Below are 22,565 nucleotides of genomic sequence, written 5' to 3'. Positions count from 1 at the left end.
ACGCCCATATAAGGGAATAAAACCGTTCCAGATGGGATATCTTTGCTTTACAGTGTCATAGAGATAAGTGGGTGGGCTCATTTTACTCGGGCATCCAATCAGTCTCTCAGGATCATTTCAGAGCTATTAAGCCACGCCCCTAGCAACCACTTTTGAGCACCCTAGCAACATCTCCCATAGACTGCCATTATAAAATGCCCAGACGGGATATCTTCGCTTTACAATGTCATAGAGCAGAGGTCCCCAACCACCGGGTCGCGACCCAGTACTGGGTCGTGGACAAGTTGCCACCGGGTCGCAAGAACGTCCCGAAAAATGTATATAATAGCCACGTAATAGCTTAATCGTGTATTTTGTACTGTAAGAGCCGACTTCAAATAACATCAATCATTTCCACTTTTGAACAGAGCAGCGCTCTCTCTTTTTCTCCGCCTCTCTCTCTCTGCCAGCGCATCAGCGATCACATTGCTGTCATTTGAGCATACTGTACTTCTAAAACACAATCGATCAAAGAATTGCGGAGGTATGACTTTATGAATCATTTGCAAATGTACTTCGCAATGATGTACGTATGCGGATACGTTCAAATGTGTGACAGCGCAAATGACTGAAAAGTAATTATTTTACTCTTCTTTAAAACAACTTCAGAATTATCCATCGATCGTAGCACCATGATCAAAATAAACTATTGGGCTAATAATATTTTAACGGCTACACTTTTAACGTAAGGAACCTAAACTTGGCAATCATTAATCATGGTAAACGTGAGTCGCCGCAATTCTTCTGGCATCTCTCCTCCTTCACTGCATTTTTCTTCTCTTCTGTTACTTGGAATTGGGTCTCGAGCCCGACCAAGATTCGAGCTGCCTTCGAGAACAGCAAGCCAAGTTCGTTTAGGTTCCATTAATTATTAAGACTAAATGGGCAGGCAAACTAGTAAAACAATGAAAGTAAAAAACAATCCGCCAAAATATGGTTTTACACGTCTATAGAAAATATACTATAGCCTAAAAAAAGCAATTATTAATTTTCCTTATGCATGGTTGTTATCTTTACTTCCGTTTAAAACGTAAATTTCGAAAAGGAGGATTGAACAGCAACTCAGCGACCCCAATACCCCCCCCCCAATCTCACCCCCCGGTCCGCGAAATTTTTTTAAAGCTGAAACCGGTCCGTGGTGAGAAAAAGGTTGGGGACCCCTGTCATAGAGACATGGGGGTGGGCTCATTTTACTCAGACATAAACAAAGCCTTATATCTCCGCATCAGAACATCGTAGAGACACGGGGGTTGGACCGTTTGACTCATGACTCAGAGTGGAATCACTATGGGATGCCAAATTTTTCCCTAGCAACCAAATACAGTACCCTAGCAACGGAATAAACAAAGCATTATATCTCCGCATCGGAACATCGTAGAGACACGGGGGTTGGACCGTTTGACTCGTGACTCAGAGTGGAATCACTATGGGATGCCAAATTTTTCCCTAGCAACCAAATACAGTACCCTAGCAACAGTGTAAACAAAGCCTTATATCTCCGCATCAGAACATCGTAGAGACACGGGGGTTGGACCGTTTTACTCGTGACTCAGCATGTAATCACTAGTGGATGCCAATTTTTTCCCTAGCAACCAAATACAGTACCCTAGCAACAGTGTAAACAAAGCCTTATATCTCCGCATCAGAACATCGTAGAGACACGGGGGTTGGACCGTTTGACTCGTGACTCGGAGGGTTATCACTAGTGGATGCCAGTTTTCCCCCTAGCAACCAAATACAGTACCCTAGCAACAGAGTAAACAAAGCCTTATATCTCCGCATCAGAACATTGTACAGACATGGGGGTTGGACCGTTTGACTCGTGACTCGGCATGTAATCACTAGTGGATGCCAATTTTTTCCCTAGCAACCAAATACAGTACCCTAGCAACCGGATAAACACAGCCTTATATCTCCACATCAGAACATCGTAGAGACACGGGAGTTGGATCGTTTTACTTTTGGCTTGGAGTATAATCATATATGGTCCCCAGAATTTTGCCACGGCAAGCACCACTCACATTTTCTTCAGGAAATGTACCTATCTAGTTATAATAATTATTATGTTGGCTTGAAAAAGCCAACATATTGTTATTGCTTTTAAAATTATTAGTGGTGCTTGCATTTATGCAAAGCATCACTATTACTATTCAATTCAATTCAATTCAATGCTAGCTTCATGCTAATCATACTAGCATCATGCTAGCTTTATGCTAATCATGCTAGCATCATGCTAACTTCATGCTAATCATGCTAGCTTCATGTTAGCTTTATGCTAATCATGCTAGTATCATGCTAGCTCAATGTTAATCATGCTAACATCATGCTAGCTTCATGCTAATCATGCTAGCTTCATGCTAATCATGCTAGCATCATGCTAACTTCATGCTAATCATGCTAACATCATGCTAACTTCATGCTAATCATGCTAGCATGATGCTAGCTTTATGCTAATCATGCTAGCATCATGTTAGCTTAATGCTAGCTTCATGCTAACTTCATGCTAATCATGCTAGCATCATGCTAGCTTCATGCTAATCATGCTAGCAACATGCTAGCTTCATGCTAATCATGATAGCATCATGTTAGCTTCATGCTAATCATGCTAGCATCATGCTAGCTTCATGCGAATCATGCTAGCTTCATGCTAACAATGTTAGCATCATGCTAGCTTCATGGTAATCATGCTAACATCATGCTAGCTTCATGCTAATCATGCTAGCTTCATGCTAATCATGCTAGTATCATGCTAGCTTCATGCTAATCATGTTAGCATCATGCTAGCTTCATGCTAATCATGCTAGCTTCATGCTAGTCATGCTAACATCATGCTAGCTTCATGTTAATCATGCTAGCAACATCCGAGCTTCATGCTAATCATGCTAACATCATGCTAGCTTAATGCTAATCATGCTACCAACATGCTAGCTTTATGCTAAATCATGCTAACTTCATGCTAAATCAGGCTAGCTTCACTTAAACATACGAACAGCCAGATAGCCTCCCTTACGAAAAAGAAGTACACTTCAAGTTCATTTTATTAAGTATACTTAAGTAATGTTGGAGTATAGTTTTAAGTATACTTTATGTAGTAAGTGTACTAACATTTATGTTCTAGTAGTATACTTGTAAGTGTACTGCTTGAATACCGCTTGGGACTAAATTGGCCCACTTTTAGTATATAAAAGTATACTTCTAAGTGTACTATAAGTGTAAGAGTAGTCAACTTTAAGTGTACAACTAGTGCACAATTAGTTCTTCATTTGTAATGCAAGTGAACTCATGAGTATACTAGTAGTTTTCTAGACTTATACTTCAAGTGTACATGCAAATATTCTGTTAGTGTACTCTTAGTAAACTAGAAGTTACTTATTGTGTGCTGCAGGTATACTTCCAAGTGTTCTTTTAATATACTTTTAGTTAACTAGTAGTTTACTAGTCATATACTGAAAGTGTACATGCAAGTGTTCTGTTAGTGTACTCTTAGTTAACTAGTAGGTTACTTATTATGTGCTGCAGGTATACTTCCAAGTGTTCTTTTAATATACTTTTAGTTAACTAATAGTTTATTAGTCATATACTTCAAGTGTACATGCAGAAGTGTTCTGTTAGTGTACTCTTAGTAAACTAGTATGTAACTTATTGTATACTGCTTGTGTAACAAAGCACTTTGACACTGAGGATCCATCTGCAGGTTTTTATTAAACACACTCATAACAGCAAACACAGCAATGTAAGGCAGGCAAATCTCGTAGTCGTGAAACAGGCAAAAGGGTCAGGGCAGGCAACATACTCATAAACCGGGTAAAACAAATAAAGATCAATAAATACAGATGGATATGCAGGCAGGCAAACGGCTCAGCAATGACATCCGGTACAAATCAAGACTTTGGACTGACTGAATGTTTCCAGAGAGTTTATATAGGCTGTCCAATGAGTTTCAGGTGCAGATTCATCAGTCCAGGCATGCGGGATTATGGGAAATGGAGTCCAGAACGAAAGTTAATATTCAGGGGGTTCAGCCATATATATATATATATATATACAACCTCAAATCAGAAAAAAGTTGGGACACTGTAGAAATTGTGAGTAAAAAAGGAATGGAATAATTTACAAATCTCATAAACTTATATTTTATTCACAATAGAATATAGATAACATATCAAATGTTGAAAGTGAGACATTTTGAAATGTCATGCCAAATATTGGCTCAATTTGGATTTTATGAGAGCTACACATTCCAAAAAAAGTTGGGACAGGTAGCAATAAGAGTATAAAAGTTAAATGTACATAAGGAACAACTAAAGGACCAATTTGCAACTTAATTGGCAACATGATTGGGTATAAAAAGTGTGGCAATGCCTCTCAGAAGTCAAGATGGGCAGAGATAGTCTATATTCTATTGTGAATAAAATATAAATTTATGAGATTTGCAAATTATTCCATTCCTTTTTTTACTCACAATTTCTACAGTGTCCACTGTAGTGTCCCATTATATATATTTTTTTTTTCTTTTTTTATTGTTTGATTATCTCACTGATAGCATACGAAAGATTTAGCTTCAAATTGAAAGTACAATTAAGGTATATGTCAGGTATAAAAATTAATACACAGGAACAATTTATTGTACTTTAAGTGCAATATATATATATATATATATATATATATATATATATATATATATATATATATATATATATATATATATATATATATATATATATATATATATATATATATATATATATATATATATATTTATAGTATGATGTTAAGTTCACTTAAAGTAAAGTTGAGTAGTAAACTACTAGTTAACTAAAAGTATAGTAAAAGAATACTTGCAAGTATACCTGCAGCACACAATTAGTAACTTACTAGTTTTCTAAGAGTACACTAACAGAACACTTGCATGTACACTTTCAGTATGAGTACACTAGTTAACTAAAAGTATAGTAAAAGAATACTTGCAAGTATACCTGCAGCACACAATTAGTAACTTACTAGTTTACTAAGAGTACACTAACAGAACACTTGCATGTACACTTTCAGTATGAGTACACTAGTTAACTAAAAGTATAGTAAAAGAATACTTGCAAGTATACCTGCAGCACACAATTAGTAACTTACTAGTTTACTAAGAGTACACTAACAGAACACTTGCATGTACACTTTCAGTATGAGTACACTAGTTAACTAAAAGTATAGTAAAAGAATACTTGCAAGTATACCTGCAGCACACAATTAGTAACTTACTAGTTTACTAAGAGTACACTAACAGAACACTTGCATGTACACTTTCAGTATGAGTACACTAGTTAACTAAAAGTATAGTAAAAGAATACTTGCAAGTATACCTGCAGCACCAAATTAATAACCTACTAGTTTACTAACACTAAAGATTCTCCATGAAGATAATACACATTTGTACTGTACACTACATATACTTTCAAAATTTACTTAAAATATACTGTTTCTAAAGGATGCTAAATAATGTATTTTATAAATATGCTGTCAGTGCATTATTATAATGATAACTTTAACAGATAAAGTATACCTAAAATAAACTTTAAAATAAGTTCAAATTAGTATACTTTAAAAATTGCACAGACCTTTAACTCCAAGTATATTTTTTAAAGTATACTTTTAGAAAATATATTAAATTATAATTATTTTGAAATATATTAAAAGTTTAATTGTAAGCAAATATGTTGTAAGCATACTTTCAATATATTAAAAGTTGGTACATGCTAAGTTAAATATACTTGAAATACAATAAAGTATATTTATTTTTTACCAGGGCTATTCATATGGCTTTTTGCAGCTTTCTTGATGTAGCTTTCGTTGTTGCATTTTTACTTAATACTGTTAAGTATATGTCAGTAAACAAGTATAGGCCAAATATACTTAGACATTTCGGTCAGTATAGGTCAAGTATACTTTAGTACAATTTAAGTATATTTCTGAGAAGTACCTAAAGTACATTTTAGAGAGGTACATAAAAAGTAAACTGAAAGTATACTTTTTTATTTTAAGTTTAAAAGAAGTATACTTATAGCACACTTGAATAAACTTCTTTTTCGTAAGGGCTACTAAACTAAACTTCTGTCAAACCGTTTTAAAATGTTCAGGCTACGCTTTGTCAAGCCAACATAAAGTTTGTCTTCAAACTTTTCTATCTAGTTATTCTTAATCTCTGTCAATTAAGCAACAACTCCATAATAGTAAGTAGTAAAGAGTCAAGACAAGTACATGTAAACTGTGTCACTTTCCTTTTGTTACAACAATATGCATATTTGAACACATTCTGTCATAGATTTTCTTCAGGACAATAAGACACGATTGAGATGTAAAATTATCTTCAAAGTATTTTATTAAAGATTTGTGTCTGACAGCTTGAAACGCAATACTGGTCATAGGGGGTACACCTGCATTGGTAAAATGACAAAAACCAAAGATCAGATGACAATGACCCCGTTCTGAGTTTTTTTTTAGTTATTTAAATAGTGCCCCAACCTTTGTAGACCTCCCATTCCAACAATCTGTTTGTGCTCTGCCTGTGTCTTTGCATCCTTTAAGTTGCAACACAAAAACACATTGCTGGTAAAACACAGTGCCTTTGTTTTCTAACGCATCATACAGCTATCTTGCTATTCTGTCCAAGCTCACACGTCCCCCATTCGCACATAGCTGTGGAAAAACATGTCATGTGCCAGCAACAGAGAGACAACCCAGTTTTATCCTAATGGGCTGACAGAGAGTGCTGGAGCATCCCCAACACTCCAGGACTAAAGGACAAACACGTATTACTTAATGAGACATGTTGTTTCATATAGCACAAAATACATTACATAATAAAATATAAAGTCTTTAACCATAAAGTACCTAATCACTTCTCTCTGATTTTATGTGGCTCTTACAATTTCACATTCATAATTTGTAGGTAAGGATTAAAACACAGAGTGAAGATGCAGCATGTTACCTCAACAGGAAACTCTTTCACTCCATTAATCTCCAGGCTGTGTGTGACCACAAAATGAAATTTTTAGATATTTTTGTGGGATTTCCGGGGTCAGTACATGACTCACGCATGCTGAAAAATAGCCCACTTTACACCCAGCACAAATACCCTCCAGACGGCTATTTCATTCTAGCTGATGGAGGGTACCCTTGCATCAGCCAACCGATGACCATTGTAACACCATATCGAGAACCTGTAAATAACCCAGCAAAACGAAGGTTAGTAGTAGTAGTACTCTTTTATTGACAGTACTCAGTAATACATACCATTACCCATTCACTTTGTTAATTATTTTCAAACCACAGGTTTAACAGACACCTGTCTCGCGGAAGGTGTGTTATTGATCGAGCCTTTGGAGTTATGATGTCCAGGTGGCGCTCAATATTCTTTAAAGCCCTGGAGGTCCACAACAGCTTCACCCCAACTGTCATTGCTTGTTGCTGTGTTCTTCACAACATTTGCATAGACAATGAAGACCTTGTCGAGGTTGAGTATGAAGGATTCATGTTTACATTATTAAAAGGAGAGTTCCCGCAAAAATTCTAGTTATTTTGTTATGTCTATCCCATCCTACACATATCTAGTTTGGTAAAACTGATTACCAATAATTGTCTGCAACATAAATTTGTTAACGATACATTTTACATTGCTTGACAACTTTGCCTGAAATCCCAATCTATAGCACATTGAAGAACCAGCAGAACCAAGTGATGACGGGGGCACTGTAGAGGAACCAGAGGGACATTGGAGCGGTGAACACCTTAGAGGGAGGCTAGTGGCTGAACTGTCTGGACAGCACAATGAACACAACTACTGTGCCTGTAGATGTAAGTGTAAAAGCCAACCTAAATGCATTATTGACATGAGACACGAGAAACAAAGTGACTGTATTTGGATTAATTTATTTACTAAGGAATGTTAATATTGTGGGTTTTAATTTCAGAAATGTAATATTGTGCATCATTACTACTTCCATACAATGTGTAATTGAACTACATTTTCTCAACTATTTTTTCAAGTAACTTAACCATCTTCTCCTTCGTCCTTCGGATGAGACGTTAAACCGAGGTCCTGACTCTCTGTGGTCATTAAAAATCCCAGGATGTCCTTCGAAAAGAGTAGGGGTGTGCCCCGGCATCCTGGCCAAACTTGCCCATTGGCCTACAAATCATCCCTCATACTAATTGGCTATATCACTCGGTCTCCTCTCCACTAATAAGCTGGTGTGTGGTGAGCGTTCTGGCGCAATATGGCTGCCGTCGCATCATCCAGGTGGATGCTGCACATTGGTGGTGGTTGAGGAGATTCCCCCGTTCATATGTAAAGCGCTTTGAGTACTGAGAAAAGCGCTATATAAATGTAAGGAATTATTATTATTATTATTATTATTCTCTTCTCTTTTTTCTGCTCTTATTTCACTCTGCCTGGCGAATTCTGCTTCCTCAATGAGGAACTCCAGAATTTTGTCATCACTTCTTCTCTTTTTAGGTCTCCTCTCTCCCTGTTTTGATGTGCTGCTGCTGCTATGCTCTCTGGATGGCCCTGGCTGTGATTGTGGTGCCCCTGGATTGTCAGCTGCTGGCACAGAAGTGTTCTCTGCCATCATGATGCAATTAACGTGCCCGGTGTTATGGAGGGCTTAGACCCAATGGCATCATGCATGGCAGAGAACCATGTGGCAGCGGTATCTTCTCCTCCTTCTGTTGACATGCCAGACTGGGGTGCTTTCAACTCCTGTGCCAAACAGACTTGCTTTATTGTACATAGTTCTTCAAAGAAAAAATGCAATTACCTCCTTCAATGCTTTAAAACCTTTATGATATTATGTTTGCCAAACAATGTACCTTATATGTTTTCTTTAAATTTTCCCACTTGCGCCCTGCCTGATGTGGGGAAAGCTTGTTCTGAAGCCCCATTTCCTCAATAATAAATCTAAATAAAATAAGGGAACAAGGGAGCTGATTGAGACACACGGTAGATAAATGTTGGGATAAAATACAACCAACAGAACATATAGATCTGAATCAAAAAGTCAAAGAAACACCTTAAAGATAATGATATATGTAAAATAAAATAAAAAACAGTCACAAACTGAAACAGGAAGTGTTTCTGGACCAGTGTTGTTTACATCTTTTGAAATGGTCTATATACATAATTATTACACACAGCACAAACTCATATATTATGCAAAAAAATACTTTTATTTTGTATGAGATCAACCTAAATTAATCTGTGCCCAGCTATAACAATTACATTCAATTTCAAATACCAACGTAATATGTTACCTGTAACAGTCTGGCCCACTCGTGGATTTCCATGAATGTTGTTCTGGTAAACAGAACAGCTGCTGGTACAAGCAGGTTATTCTCTCCCATTCCTCCAACATCTGGGCATGATGCCCACGTGTCATGGTGGGCATTCAGACAGGTCCACTGCACTTTCATTTGGCTTCCCAATTTGTTCACTTTCTTATCAATGATGGCCACACCACACTTGTGACAGGTCCTGAATAGCTTCATGAGATGTGACTCATTGACTATCCATTTTCTATCATCCCATTCAGATTGTGTTTCTGAGGGACTTGATATTGAACTAGATGCAGTACTGGAGGTGGATTGTTTGCTGGACAGACTAAAAGTCTGTAGACTGAAGTCATGCTGGTGTCCAATATTGCCATCTCAGTCTGAAATTCGTCTGACTGTTGAGAAGTGTAATAATGGAGCTTTAGATTTTCAAGCAAGTATTGACAAATTATTGTAAGTAAATAATCCCAGGTAAAAAAGTAGTATACTTTAGTGTATTAGAAATATGATTAAAGTACATGAAGTATAAAACAAGTATGCATATACTTGTGCTTTATTTAAAGTATATTTTTAGTAGAAATATTTTTCTGGGATGGTATAGTTAGACAAAAGACAGAAATAGCTTATGTGGGATTTTTATGTTGTTTTGTTGGTCGGTATGTCATGTTGTAGTTGATGTGTGCCGTTGTGCTTTCTGTGCTGAGATGTGTGAGTGGATGTCTGTGTGTGAAGTTGAAAGGCTGTTCCAGTTGGGGGTAGGAACAAAGCCCTGAAGAGAAAACACGCAGAACAGATGGTTTCAATAAACAAGTTGTTTGTTTTATAACTATGTTATATTTAGAGAAAGTGAAAATTAGTATGTTTAACTAATGAATGCATTTAACCAATTCATGAACAAGGGAGTATTGTTGTGTTGTTGAATAATTATGTTTTACATATTTACTGCCTACATTTCATGCTGATTGCTAAAAGTGTTAAAGTTACAAAGATGTCCAAACAAGGACTGTGGAAATTGATTTTGTTCCATGTTATATTTCTTTAATTAATCATTTTATTCTATAAACATTGTGTGTTTTATATATGCACTGAACTATTATGTAGAAATGAGGTGTTTGTGTTTGAGAGTGGAAAGTTACCAGCTTTTGTGTGTGTGTAAGAAGCTTCAAGGAGAAATAGCATGAGGAATTTACGCCTGGCATGGATCAAGATAAGAGAGAGGTCTGAGGGGGAAAAGTATTTAATGATGTTATTAACTAATGCTTTAATATTCACAGGATAAAAGATGCTATGTATTTCTTACTTAATCAGTATTAATCATTGAATAATTGATGTAATAAATATAAGATGTTGTCTTTGATAAATTTGTATTAACCAATGAAATGAAGGTTGCATATAGAATAACTTAATGGGGGCAGGGCAGCTCAACCTTGAAGAACAGAATCTCCTGTGTGTATGTATGTGTGTGTGTGTGTGTGTGTGTGTGTGTGTGTGTGTGTGTGTGTGTGTGTGTGTGTGTGTGTGTGTGTGTGTGTGTGTGTGTTTTCTTCCCTAACAGATGGTTTTTAACAATGATTAAAGTGTTTGCTTAGAAGTAGTATTGCAGTAAAAGATTTAATATGTGTTTATCTATCTAAAGAAGTTAATGTGTGCCTTATTCATATAACCAATTTTACAAATAATGAAATTATGTCATGATATTGAAATATGTTTTACATAATAATCACTTTCATCTTACAGCTTATGTTTTTTATAAATGAATGTTTTATTAATGATTTGTTTTTAAGAAAGCATTATAACCATATGTGGAGTGGAGGAGTACTAGGGAGGAACGGCAGGGCTCCCAGGGATGAGAGGAGAACAGTTTGTTCTTCTTTGTCTATGTGTGTCCATCTTTGCCTACAGGCTAAAATTGGGTGTGGTGATGGAGTCAGATGGACGAGGGGAACGGCCTTTGTGGGTGGAGATTTTCTGAAGAAAGATCGACGTCACATATCTTATAAATATGCATGTTACTTCCTGAGCTGGTTGTTCGCTACTTGAGAGGACCCAGCGCTGTTAAACTTTTTCAATCTGATCAATAAATATTTGAACTTAGATATTTGTATCTTTTGCCTTTCCTCTAAATTATGAACATGCAAATGGACGCCTTAAAGTCCAACACTTACAGCCAGAGATGAACTCTCCCCAAAAGCAGTGTAGGCAAGATACGTGCCAGATAGGGACTTCCTTGACTTTTGCGAACCTTGTGGGCTGGTAAGAAGCAAAGGCATCCCAGTGCAGAAGGGTAAAGGCCTGCCAGTGCTTGGTTCCTTCACAGGAGTTGACTGTGGCACTTTGAAAATGTGAGGTTTCACTTCAACACCACCAACAGCCTGCAATACAGCACAAATCACAAATATTCAATGTAATACCACTATTCATTGTTTTTAAATGTATGCCAAACACTTACAACTTGCCAGCTTTAGTTTTTGGAAGTCACACAGGGGTATTTGACTGAGAAAGCACAAAGTACATTAGCACCACAATGTATATGAGCTATAAAAAGTATATGCTATTCTGGGCCAACACATCGGAGCTGACTTCATATGACATAATAGTATGGCAATTCCTTATTGTCACGTACATGGCTAATGCATAGCTGCCAACTCTCACGCATTCACCGTGAGACCCACGCAATTGACCCCATTCTCACGCTCTCACGCCACACATCCATTTTCTCACGCAGGCTCGTGCCCACCATTGAGATTCCCATTGAGTTTAATAAAAGACATTAAATAATTGAATAAAAATACCTAACTGCGCAGGACGTTCGGCAGCCAGGACATCAGAGTACTGCGAGAGCAAGTCGAAATGTTACAAAAGGGTCCGCTTTTACCATTGCTCTCGCGTTACTCTGATGTCATACGCCGATCAGTCAGCTCCGCACCAGTCGAACACACAAAGCGTCAAGGTCTGGATGAAAAGCAGAGACCTGCCCGGATTCCACGCACGCAGATACCCTCAGAAAACAGCAATTTTAATCAACCATCACTCGCGTGTGCATGTTTGCAAGCAGTACAAGCCTGCATGATGTTTGTGGTGACAGGTTTTAATAAAAGAGAAAAAAGTCAATTGATATTTGACATCTATAAACAATAATATATATAATTATATGGTCTTGACATACACATTATCTGTTGCTTTAGTTTAATATAAACTACTCATTTGGTTTATTTGATTGTGACAGTCCCTCTATCACCAATCACAAATCATCACTTTACGCTTCTCTTTCTCAGTGGATAAACTGAATCAAAGCTGCTGTTATCTGCAGTTATACATTTTACAGAGACCAGTATTCATTAGATTTTAAGAACTTTTTTGGCACTTTTATCAGAAGGAAAGCATAATAGAAGTGTATAAAATAATAGTAAAGACTCTAATCTTAGGCATTTAAACTCAGTAAAAGCTTTTATTTCAATTTAATTTCTAAAATATGATTCGATTTGTATTGTGAACCATTTTAACGCAGTCTTTTCCAACTATTTAACACAGAAATAGCTCAAATTACACTATTATCAATTGGCAAATGGTTAGGAATTATTACCACAAACCCCCCACCCCCCCAAAAAAATCTCACTCCAAGCTGAACTCAGAAGTTGGCAGCTCTGCTAATGCTAAAATGTCTTGGAACTTGCTTGCTGTAAATTATAGCCTACGTGAATCATTACGTTTTCATCATGAAAGTTCCACAGCCAAAAAATAGTAAACACAAAATCATGTAGCACTTTTTTTCATGTAGGCTAGGGTTAGTCTTAGGCTTATGAAGTTATGAACATGACAGGTTATGGACATAACAAATACGTTTTCCGCCTATTACAAACGTTACATTACAAAAATGTCAAGCTTACCAAGTTCTTCCAACTCTGTCGTCCCAGGACGTAATGTGGGAACCGCTGTATTTCTCAGTCGAAATAACTTTTTGGGCGATTTCTTTCGACCGCCAGCGAAGTCCTCATCAGTAAAATGTAGACCGCAGACACGGTGATCAGCTTTCTACAGAACCTCAACAGGTGTGCTGACATCCAACCCCAGAAATTCCAGCCACAACTTTAGCCTCTCCGGATTGTTAAAAGGAAGTCTGTGACAACTTGTTTTGCTACAAATTTTCCCGCAATTTGGAACTGCACAAAATCGCCCCATTATTATTAGCTAGCTGTATCAAATGCTTTCAGACAGCGATCTTCTGCTTTTTCTGTGTATTCAATGGTGGTTTGCTTGCAATTGGCAAAGGTGGATTATCGCCACCAACTGGTCTGGAGTGTCTATTATTCAAGCTCGCAGCGGAAGAATGTACGGATGTGAGGCGTTTGGAAAAATAGGTCCACAAGTTTACAACGAATGCTAAAACACCTGTTGGAAAGCGTCTTTTGCAGCGATTTTTGTGTGAGCATATCAGTGAACACCCCTGACCACTCGGTGAGTTTCACGTCTTTGTAAACGAACGTTTAATGCATTTTAGTAAGGATTGTTCCAGTGCACCTATGAAGCCATTGTGTGGGTGGGGGGTTGCTACCACAGAAACTGAAAATGCTCGGGACAGCGTCATATGTCCTTATTTCAGTCAAAACCATTCTATTTCATCATAAACAATCTGAAAACAGGGCTTTAAGTTAAAAATACCGAACTTGTCCTTTAAATTACGAACATTCCTCAAAATACCCGCGTGTTCATTAGAGCAAATAAATGTTTACAGGTTTAGAATCTTAGGGTTAGAATAAAATACTAGCGTAATATTTAAAAAAAGTTAAATAAAAGATTAAATAGAAAAAGATTAAATTGTCCTATATGACATAGAACAACCAAAAGTTTTAAATTCACGATTTAATAATAATTTAATGCGATTTAATTTGTTTATGTCGTTTTCTAAGATGTTTATTTATGCTGTGTGTGTTCTCCGGGTGCTGAACGTTACCGCCCCTTTAATTCCGTTGGAGTGACGTGAGTTACCATGGAAACAAGGCTACTAGGAACAACAGAAACCGACAAAGCTCCGTGTCTCTTATGGTTTTCTTCACTTTTTCAGGTTAGTTTTGTCCCTTAAATTACAAAAATAATACACACAACTGTGGTTGACACCTACTTGATACGCTTTTGTTCAATATTTACCTCATTGAAATTGCTTGTGTCTTCGAGAAAAGTCCGTTAGCATTTCCGTTAGCATGGTGCTAGCGCTATAGTTTTAGCGCTTGTTTATGAAAGTTTGGGCGATTGAGAACATCTAAATGTGTCAATGGGAGGTTTTAAAAGCGTTGTAAAGGGTGTCAATGCATTATTGGAAGTATGTTAATTTGTTTTATACTAAAATATGCGATGTACTCACAGTCTATGGATGTACTGTTACGTTAGGCAGTAGCAGCTTAACATGGGGCGTCAAAATTAGCTGAAAGTATTACAAGGTTTTATCGTATATCAATATAGATTAAAAGTTGTTCTCTGATTCCAGGAGTGACAAAATTACCCCTCTATAATAGAAAATAAGCTCAAGATTTCTGCATTTTCGAATGGAGCTGCTGACAGAGATGTTGAAAACTCAGGTGAGTTTAAAAAGCTCATTCAATCACTTCATATGCACTTCCCAACGTAATCTTGCATCTTGTTATTTTCCTTTAAAAAAAATTATTACAGTTATTTAAAGAAGGTTTTGACAAACGTGAGTGACACTGTGCAATATATAATGAATAAGTAAACCTAAAAACATAAAATTCAGCTATTTTTTGTGTATTCTATTTTTTGTATACCATCCTTTTTAACGTTTCAACTCTACTCTTGCTTGTTTCCTTTTGTACTGCATCCTAAATATTGTTTGCTCTGTGACAAGTTGCATGTTATGTTTGTAGATTTGTCCATGCTGGTGGCCATGCACCAGAGTTCTGTAACGTAGTGCCTCCTGTGTCCCTGTGTTCTGTCATTCTTGTGTTTTGTTATAGTTGTGTTTTGGTTTATGCTTTGTCTCTGTGTACCTGTGTTTAACCCGTGTTCATGTATACCCTTGTTCCTAGTTGTATCTCCCGGTGTTAATTAGTGTCTCCGCCCCCTTGTTTGTAACCATGGATATTCATTGTGATCATGCTTCTCCCCTTGTGTGTTGTCCTAGTCCCTGATTGTATCTGCTCTGTGATTGGTCTTTGTCTTGCATTTATACCCTGCCTGTTCATTCTGTGTTTGTGGATTGTTGTATGATGTCGTAGTCCCTTGTGTGTTCCCTAGCTCTTGGTTTTTGCTTTATTTACACTTTTTATGGAATAAACTGCACTTGGATCCACATCTTGCCTCATCGTGTTGGTTACCCGTGACAGAACAATCCACCACTCAGGATCCAGCAGCAATTCCTCGTTCCCGTGATTTCCCAAGTTCCCTGGTGTGTTCTCTGTGTCCTTATGCTCCGTCTCAGCAGTGTCCGCGTGCAGGTTTCACCCCCCACCACGGAGGAAGAATGGTGGAACGCGCTCGCCGACCTGACTTCCCTCCGGCAACAGGTGCAACCTGTGCGCTGTTTTGCGCAGACATTCTGGTCATTTTCGCATGGCATGGACCTCAGTGACTCTGAACTTAAAAATTACTTTAATGAATGTCTCGATGAGCCCGTATCGCAGCAAGAGGTCGACGGGCTGCATATACTGGATTTCTGGGGCTTCGTCGGTTACATGCACAATCGTGGCCGATGGAATTTGTGGGAGTTTCCAACCGAAAGATCCACGGAGACCGTAACATCTCTCGAGCCAGTCATCGTGAAGCCAGCGCGTTGCTCACGTCATCGGCAGCGGAGGAAGAGACCCATGCCCGAGCAATCTGCTGTTAGCACGGACGCTGTTCTCCCGAGTTCTTTTTCCCCTGTGTCAGCGCCCGCGTTCAAGATGGCCGCCACGTCATCCCACTCCATGCCTCAGTTTGCTGTTAATAAACCTGCCCCAGTTTTCGAGTTTGCCACAACCATACCAGCTCCGATTCGTCAAAAGGCCACCATCATCACTGTTCCAGATGTTAAAGGTGCAGTAGTAACACCTACACCCATTGTCAAGATGGCTCCCATACCCGAACAAACTCACAAAATGCCTGCCACACCCACTCCACTTCACCAACTTGCATTGATGAACCCTCCAGCACTGCCAAAAATCCGACTTTTAATCACCAGTCTGATGGATGTACCAATGGTATCTGTACGGGTGGCTGGGGTGCCCCGTCCTGGGGTTTCCAGCTCTGTGGTGTCTGAGGTTCCTTCATCTGAATCCCCTGAGCTGAGTGAATCTCCCGAGTCCCCTGAGCCGAGTGAATCTCCCGAGTCCCCTGAGCCGAGTGAATCTCCCGAGTCCCCTGAGCCGAGTGAATCTCCCGAGTCCCCTGAGCCGAGTGAATCTCCCGAGTCCCCTGAGCCGAGTGAATCTCCCGAGTCCCCTGAGCCGAGTGAATCTCCCGAGTCCCCTGAGCCGAGTGAATCTCCCGAGTCCCCTGAGCCGAGTGAATCTCCCGAGTCCCCTGAGCCGAGTGAATCTCCCGAGTCCCCTGAGCCGAGTGAATCTCCCGAGTCCCCTGAGCCGAGTGAATCTCCCGAGTCCTCTGAGCCGAGTGAATCTCCCGAGTCCTCTGAGCCGAGTGAATCTCCCGAGTCCTCTGAGCCGAGTGAATCTCCCGAGTCCTCTGAGCCGAGTGAATCTCCCGAGTCCTCTGAGCCGAGTGAATCTCCCGAGTCCTCCGAGCCGAGTGAATCTCCCGAGTCCTCCGAGCCGAGTGAATCTTCTGAGTTCCCCGAGTCCCCTGAATCTTCTGAGTTCCCCGATTCCCATGAATCTTCTGAGTTCCCCGAGTCTTCTGTTCCTCCTGAGCTGAGTGAGTCTCCTGTGTCTTTTAAGTCCTCCGAGTCCCCTGAGTCTTCTGATTCCCCTGAGCCGAGTGAGTCTTCTGATTCCCCTGAGCCGAGTGAGTCTTCTGATTCCCCTGAGCCGAGTGAGTCTTCTGATTCCCCTGTGCCGAGTGAGTCTTCTGATTCCCCTGTGCCGAGTGAGTCTTCTGAGTCCCCTGTGCCGACTGAGTCTTCTGAGTCCCCTGTGCCGAGTGAGTCTTCTGATTCCCCTGAGCCGAGTGAGTCTTCTGATTCCCCTGAGTCTTCTGATTCCCCTGAGCCGAGTGAGTCTTCTGATTCCCCTGAGCCGAGTGAGTCTTCTGATTCCCCTGAGCCGAGTGAGTCTTCTGATTCCCCTGAGCCGAGTGAGTCTTCTGATTCCCCTGAGCCGAGTGAGTCTTCTGATTCCCCTGAGCCGAGTGAGTCTTCTGAGTCCCCTGTGCCGACTGAGTCTTCTGAGTCCCCTGTGCCGACTGAGTCTTCTGAGTCCCCTGTGCCGACTGAGTCTTTTGAGTCCGCTGTGCCGAGTGAGTCATCTGTGCCGAGTGAGTCATCTGTGCCGAGTGAGTCATCTGTGCCGAGTGAGTCATCTGTGCCGAGTGAGTCATCTGTGCCGAGTGAGTCATCTGTGCCGAGTGAGTCCCTTGTGCCACATTGGTCAGCAAGAGTGGCCACCGAGATGCCCCAGAGACTCTTTATTGTCACCAAGACTATGGCCTGTGCTGAACTCTCTGCAGATCCCAAGAAGGCTGTCCCCAAGCTCCTTGCCCTCACTGTCTGGTCCGCAATGACTATAATTGAACTCACTGCCCTGCCTAACCTGGCCCAGAGGGCCTCTCTCTGTTGTTTCCCTCTACCCAGGTTCCTGATACCACCAGCACCACCTTGGTATCCAGTTCCGCCTCCGGCTCCGCCCTGGCTTCCTGCTCTGCCGGCTCCGCCCTGGCTTCCTGCTCGGCCGGCTCCGCCCTGGCTTCCTGCTCTGCCGGCTCCGCCCTGGCTTCCTGCTCTGCCGGCTCCGCCCTGGCTTCCTGCTCTGCCGGCTCCGCCCTGGCTTCCTGCTCTGCCGGCTCCGCCCTGGGTTCCTGCTCTGCCGGCTCCGCCCTGGATTCCTGCTCTGCCGGCTCCGCCCTGGGTTCCTGCTCTACCGGCTCCGCCCTGGGTTCCTGCTCTGCCGGCAGCTCCTTCCTGGTCCCTGTCTTCGCCCGCGGCTCCTCCTTGGTCCCTGTCTCCGCCCGCGGCCCCTCCTTGGTCCCTGTCTCCGCCCGCGGCTCCTCCTTGGTCCCTGGCTCCGCCCGCGGCTCCTCCTTGGTCCCTGTCGCCGCCCGCGGCTCCTCCTTGTTTCCTGTCTCCGCCCGCGGCTCCGCCTTGGTCCCTGTCTCCGCCCGCGGCTCCGCCTTGGTCCCTCTTTCCGCCTGCGGCTCCGCCTTGGTCCCTGCCTCCGCCTGCGGCTCCGCCCTGGCCCTTAAACTTTCATGGCCTTGGCCCACCATCCCTCCCCCGGGTCCACCTCCATACCACCGCCCACCTGGACTTATGTACTTTGGGGTTCTTGTTTCTGGTGGGCGTCTGGAAGCCACCCTTTTGAGGGGGGGCTATGTAACGTAGTGCCTCCTGTGTCCCTGTGTTCTGTCATTCTTGTGTTTTGTTATAGTTGTGTTTTGGTTTATGCTTTGTCTCTGTGTACCTGTGTTTAACCTGTGTTCATGTATACCCTTGTTCCTAGTTGTATCTCCCGGTGTTAATTAGTGTCTCCGCCCCCTTGTTTGTAACCATGGATATTCATTGTGATCATGCTTCTCCCCTTGTGTGTTGTCCTAGTCCCTGATTGTATCTGCTCTGTGATTGGTCTTTGTCTTGCATTTATACCCTGCCTGTTCATTCTGTGTTTGTGGATTGTTGTATGATGTCGTAGTCCCTTGTGTGTGTTCCCTAGCTCTTGGTTTTTGCTTTATTTACACTTTTTATGGAATAAACTGCACTTGGATCCACATCTTGCCTCATCATGTTGCTTACCCGTGACAAGTTCAAGCAAACCTGTCAGAAAACATCTCTAAGGGGCATGTATGAACCATATGGCTAGTAAGTAAGACCTCAAACTTAAACACTACTGTTCAAAAGGCTGTGATTTATTTATTTGACAGAAATACAGTGAAAACAGAAATGTTGTGAAATTATCACAATGTAGATGATCTGTTTTCTTTGTAAATATGCAGTTAAGTGTAATTTCTGTGATGCAAAACAAAATATTTACTCTCACTTCTAACAAACAGAAGTGCAACTTACCATTTTAGGGGAACTCTTAAATATTTGTTAACACAACAAACAACTTTGATAATAATTGAAAATGTTTCTTGAGCCTCAAATCAGGGTATTAGAATGAACTCTTATAGATTATGTGACACTGAAGATTGGAGTAATGATGCTGAAAATTCAACATTAATCACAGGAATAAATGACAACTTACAATATGTTCATATAATAAAAGACATAAAAAATCTGAACCTAAACCTTTTAATGGCATTGTAAATTATAGTTATGATGGCTTGTTCCTCCAACTTAATGATACTATTGCATATGTAGTTTGTTCCATAGAGACTGTCTGGGTTCCACAAATAATAAGGAAAATTTTACTAAGGAATCCAGAAAAAATCAGATTGTGATTTGAACCAGAAAATTGCTTAATAAGGTCACAAAATTCTTGGTAGTACCCAGGATGTCAAAGTACACAAAAGGAGGCAGTGTAATGACACGAACTGAGCGGAAGCAGTTGCAGGTGAAATAACAATGTTTATTTATAAAACACAGAGAGAGAGAAAACACAAGCAGGGAATGTCCGGTGTTGTTGGCAATGGTGACGAGGACTACGGTGGTAGGTGGTTATTGAGTGCGGCGTTGGTGGAGTGGTGAGCAGTGGTAAATCCAACCTGTGCACGGAACATCCACACGTAGACGACGACGACAATAAACAATCCACAATGCAACTCGTTATCCAAGACAGAGACGAAGAACCACAAAACACGAGGACCAAACAGAAAGTGATCATCTGGCAGGGAACAGAGAGTCATGTGAGTATTTATGGAGGAGATGTAATGATGAGCGGCTGGAGCGAGACAATCAACACACAGGTGAGCGGCATCAGCCTAACAAGCACATGGCAGAGCTGTGAGTAACAAACACACACACAAACATGACACGGAGGACACAGTGGATTTCCTACCGTGACAGTACCCCCTCCCCTAGGAACGCCCCTTGACGTTCCCAGCCTGCTTTACCTGTTGATTGTAAACATCGATAAGGCGGTGATCCAGTATGTCCCGAGCAGGAACCCACCTTCTCTCCTCCGGACCGTAACCTTCCCAATCCACCGGGGCAGGCGGATTAAGACGGGAAAAAATCACCAGTTTAATTTTGGAGACGTGGAACACTGGGTGAACCCTCCTGTACGCCGGAGGAAGGCTCAGACGCACTGTTACCGGATTAATGATTTTGGTAACAGAAAACGGGCCAATAAATTTGGGAGCAAGTTTATTCGAGACGGAACGCATCGGAATGTTCTGGGTAGAAAGCCACACTCTTTGACCGACGACGTAACGGGGAGGCTTCGACCGGTGGCGATCGGCCTTAGCCTTGGTGCGCGACCTCACCTGGAGCAGAGCTCTACGAGCTCTGGTCCAGGTGCGGTGACACCTCTGGACTAATGCGTGTGCGGAGGGGACCGAAACCTCGGATTCCAGACTAGAAAAATTTGGTGGTTGGTAACCTAGTGTAAGATGCCACCCAATTGGGCCCAACGAAGGTATCCAATGGCCTGGTGAAGGGGTCTCGTGTTCTCATTTTCCTTTAGCGCTTCTAGAAGAATAATTCCATTTATTTAATTTATTTCTCTGATCTCTGTGGTTAAATTATAATCTGACTCCAATTTAATATAGTAAGAATTAAGTGTATTATTATTATCTGTTGATCATAATTTATATGTTTGATTATTTATAAATTCCCATAGTCTTAGTTATTCGTTCATTAGGGACCCGGTATCGCACAGAGTACACGCCGGCCGTTGCGTATATCTCACGGACACAAAATTGTCAGTCTGATCTTAGTCAGAGGTTGCCGGGAAAACTAATATTTTTATGTCTGGCCGCTCCATGCTTGCTCCGATCATAAAAATAGTTACTTTAGTTTAGCGCTCATGCAACTTGCTAAGGCAGGTGATAGACATAAATCTTAGAGTTTTAATGAATGTGCCCCATGCTCCATTCAACCATCAAAACACCAGTGTGATCATATCCTGACAGAATAATCTTGCGGTAATACCAGACTCCTTCTAATCTACTAGTCATAATAATTTCTGAAAGAATTAAAATAAATCAATACAATTTCCGAAGAATTAAAATGAATCAAATGTAACAATTTGTTATACCAGGCAGGTTCCAGCTTCAAACATCAATTAAAGAATATCATACAGAATATGATTCAATTTCAATTAATTAAAATGATCAACAGTTGCAAAAGTTACAGTCATGCCTGGCAATAGACACTCTGGCTATAGAATACTTCCATCGTGGATATAATACACCTAAAATGGTGTAGGAAGATTCTTGTTAAAGATTTCTTCCATGATGTTTTATACACACAAAGTGTGAGAGCTCCTGGTTACAGGATGCCTCCATAAGGTTTGAATACACACAAAGTGTGGGAGCTTCTGGGTACAGAATGGCTCCCAGAATGTTTTGCCAGGCCACCTTTTATACACAGCTTGAGAAAACTACCAAAATCTGGTTTGACCTGTACCAAGTGATACTAAAGAACACCTGGTCAAAATCCAGTTTGACCTGTGCCAAGTGATACTAAAGAGTACCTGGTCAAACTAGCCAGGAGTATCTTGGGAACTGGTCAAACTAGCCAGAAATATCAAGGCAAAACCCCACCTCTACAAGAAATGCATCTTCTATCCAAAGTTCTTAAACCTTAATCCATCATATCTTAGATTTATAGAAATGAGACCTTTTTACTCATCGCACCATGACCTTTAAAATAATACTAAACATTTATATTAAATAACAACTTAGAACCACATAATATGTATACATTACATCATATATTTCAGCAGATACTCAGTGATGTGAGCCTTAAGGCTAACAGTGCCAAAGCCTTTGTGATGAAGAGATTAGGAGAACAGAGAGTTGCATGTCTGTAAAGAGTTTCACCTAAGAGTCAAATTTGGGTTAGCAACACCACCTGAGGTTTAATTGTTTTATAGTGTCTCTTCATAAATAAACTTAAAGTTGATTATTTACCAGCCGTACTACAATTCCTCCCCTGGCCCTTT

This window comes from Paramisgurnus dabryanus, chromosome 9, assembly GCF_030506205.2.
Source record: "Paramisgurnus dabryanus chromosome 9, PD_genome_1.1, whole genome shotgun sequence".
Lineage (NCBI taxonomy): Eukaryota > Metazoa > Chordata > Actinopteri > Cypriniformes > Cobitidae > Paramisgurnus > Paramisgurnus dabryanus.
This window is presented reverse-complemented; position numbering follows the sequence as displayed.